A 3,783-nucleotide genomic window follows, 5' to 3' on the forward strand; every position below is an offset into this window, starting at 1 on the left:
TTTCCTTATTGGATTTCCATTTATGGTAATGATATAGAGTTTCCCCATTTTAAATAGCCTCAAGTTAAGAAAAAGCAAATTAAGTTACATTAAAAATTATGTAAGTAATAGCACAGATGGTACTTAGTCACGGTAAACCATGAGAGGGTGGAGTTTGTACATTGTTTGATGGAAAGAAAGCAGGGATTAGCAGGGAGAAAGCCAGTCTCAGCTTGTTTTCTATCTCTTAGCCAGTCCACACTGCCCAACAAAGAGAAGCTATCAAGCTGAAGAACTTGTCTTCTAGGGAGGCTTTGTGAGAAATTCAAAGTAGGAACTATTCAGGAACAATGATGACAGCAAGAGTCCAGGAGTCTCTAGACTTTAGGCTCACTCAATAAATACAATTATCGAGTCTGTGTGTTCCAGGCACTGGTGTAGGCCCTGGGCCTCGGGCAATGTGATCAGGACCCAGAAGAGTTAGTAAGTTGTTTTGAGGCCCTGGTCAAGCCTCTCTGCTTCTCTACATTTCAGTGGATTCAAACATAGCTCAACTCAAACACAGGGGTGATAAACATTTGAAGGCGTGGTACTACAGTTCTAGTTCAGAAAGCTGAATCAGTCTTCAGGGGAAGCAGAAAAGTGTGTGCTCACATGGATGTCTGAATCACGAGAGAACAGAGGCTGCATTCCCGGTTCGACTGTGACCCTCCCTTGACCGTGACTCCGACCACGGAAGATTTCAGCTGCAAGAATCTGTGTGTTCCATGCACACAGAGCACATGGGCCTTCAGCTGCCTTCCTACCTTAGCTTCCACATGTCAGCTGACAAAGGGTGAGCATCACTGAAGTTTACTTTCCTAAATAGCAGGTTAAGATGTGCAGAATACGTCACGTTCCTCAGCCCTGGCTTCTTCCCTTCCCTTTCCTTTGCCCTCCCCTCCTTCCCTTCTTCTTCCTTCCTTCCTTCCCTTCTTCTTCCTTCCTTCCTTCCTTCCTTCCTTCCTTCCTTCCTTCCTTCCTTCCTTCCTTCCTTCCCTTCCTTCCTTCCTTCTTNCCTTCCTTCCCTTCTTCTTCCTTCCTTCCTTCCTTCCTTCCTTCCTTCCTTCCTTCCTTCCTTCCTTCCTTCCTTCCCTTCCTTCCTTCCTTCTTCCTTTCCTTTTTTGTTTTTTTTTCCTTTTGGACTGGGTCTTGTTAGATAGTGCAGGCTGACCTTGAACTTGGGATCTTCCTGCTTCAGCTTCCAAGGGTCCTGAAACCACAAGATTGCACCAGAATACCCCATGCCCTGCTTTCACAGTGGCTATCGACTCCTTAAACACACACACACAAAAACCCCAAACCAAAACCTATGTGAATTCTGCTTCACTAATTTCCCTTGTGTTTTACAGAAGGTGTTCTGCATCAGACACCCGTGTCCGCAGGCTTTTCTTGAGTAGGACTTGGAGGTTATTTGGTTAGGGAAGGACTGAGATAAGGTGACTCCTGGGGTGTGGGTATCTGGGGTTGTGCAGGGTAAAGCTGGCTATTAACTGGAGATAAGTGGAAAGGAATCAGCACTGATTTGACTCACCAGAAGGAGAAATTCTAGAAATTCACAGTGATTCATGCCTGGGATCTCAGCACTCTAAACACTAAGGCAGGAGGATTGTGAGTTGAAGGTCATCTCAGGATGTGCACGGATACTCTTGTCTTTATAATTCTCATACTTATTACTGATTAAATGACACTATTTTGAATAAAAAGAATTCAAAACAGATTCCACTTACTTCTTCTCTCTCTCTTTTTTCTTTGGAGACCAGGCTTCTCTGTGTAACCTTAGCTGTCCTGGATCTTGCTTCACAGACCATGCTGTTTGGAACTCAGGGATTTGCCTGACTCTGCTGTCCAAGTGCTGGAATTAAAGGCTCGCCACCACAGCGGTCTCTTGACTGTGTTTTAATGCGGGTAGTAGGGAATATAGCTGGCAATGTGGCTCTCACTTGCAGTTTACAATGGATGTTTATGGCACGCCATGATGCGGGGTGGTAGCTCTACTATAAAGGAGTCCTCAGTCAGTGAGGCCAATAGGAACATAAGCATAGGTACAAGACACCAGGACACATGGAGATGTGGTGAACTGGAGCCTCCTCCAGCCTTTGTCGGTTCCCTTCTGTTAGGTCGCCATTCTATATAGCTCCCGTTATTGTCAGAGGTCCATCCCTCTGCTCAAACACTGATGCTGTGTCCCTGACACGCCCAGATCAGGCCAAATCTCATCACAATTAGCTCATTTCCCTGCTAGTTCCCCTATCTCCCCAGGGGTTTTGATCTCTGGCCAAAGTGACTTTCTAGTTTCAGTATCACTCTTCAATTTTTTGCGTCCTCATTTCTGCTGGTCCGTGTGTTGAGAATGCGCCATCGCTGACTCTCCATTCCCCTCTATGCAGTTACCCAGCTTTAATCTCACACTCGTCCTGCTTCTCTTCCATCCGGATAGTCATCTTCCACCGAGGTTCCTACGGAAGTCCAAACTCTCCTCCATAACGCTTCCTCTCCTAGTTTCTTAAGATTAGAAATTTGTCTTCTGCCGGGCGTGGTGGCACACGCCTTTAATCCCAGCACTCGGGAGGCAGAGGCAGGCAGATTTCTGAGTTCGAGGCTAGCCTGGTCTACAATGTGAGTTCCAGGACAGCCAGAGCTATACAGAGAAACCCTGTCTCAAAAAAAAAAAAAAAAAAAAAAAAAAGAAATTTGTTTTCTAGGAGGCATAAAACTCAAACAGACATATGAACAAAAACCCGCTAAACTGAGGTAGGCCCTGAGTCCAAAAGTTAGAAAGGATGGCTTGGAGAATCTTGTGGGGGAAGGGAGGCGCCTCACTCGTTAAGGTCACAACCTTGGCAAATGTGTCAATAACTAAGATCCTGTCCAGGCTAGAGTGATGGAAGTTGGGGGCACTCAATCCGAACAAAGGAGGCAGCCACACTTTTCCATCTGTAAACCTGTGCGAGCTCTAATCAGCCTAGCGCTAGGGCTTTCTCTTATACCTGGGGAGGGGGAGTCTAATCTGACCTTTTCAAGACCCCTTCAGTGGGTGTGTCTTCAGATGTCTTGTGGAGGGAGGTGGGGAGAGTGTGTGTTGAGGTGGGCAAATACCGCAGGGTTTGCGGATGGTGACCCGGGTCTCTAGGGGATTAGAGGGCTTGTGGGGCGGAGGTTTGTGAGGCACCAGGAAATACACCAGGTTTCATCCCTTGTAGCCAAGAGCTCTGGTTTGGGAAACTCAAGTTGTTGCTAAGAGGTGCTGTTTGGGACGAGCCTGGTCTAGAAGGACTGAGCGTCCGCGGGACTCACTCAAGGTCATTGTTCCTAGCAACACGAGGGCTGTGGGGAGTCGGTGTGAGCTCCGAAATCTTTAAGGTCAAGACTGCTTTTGTGTTTCCCCGGCAGTCAGCTCTCAGCCGGCCACGTGGGAAGTGAGCAAACTAAGGTCCTTCCAAATCGAACTCAACTAAAAGGCAGGAGACAAAAGCACGGGCTCTTTCCCACTCCACGCCGATTCTACCCACGCTTGCAAGTTAGTCTTACTCTCCCGGAGCGGACGAACCAAGGCTGAAGGGAGCAAAGTTCTAACCAGGGAAGAACAGGGGGATCCGCTTGAATCCCCTAGGAATGTAGGGTGGGCGAGTGGGCGTGTGCGCAAGCACGTGCCCTCACGCAGGAGTGCCGGGGAGGGGGGGAAGGAGTGGTCTCCAAAAGAGGGAGGGGAGAAGGCAGGGGGGCGGGGAGAAGCAGGCTTTTTAGGACCCGGCAGCGGCGGGG

This window comes from Mus pahari, chromosome 5, assembly GCF_900095145.1.
Source record: "Mus pahari chromosome 5, PAHARI_EIJ_v1.1, whole genome shotgun sequence".
Lineage (NCBI taxonomy): Eukaryota > Metazoa > Chordata > Mammalia > Rodentia > Muridae > Mus > Mus pahari.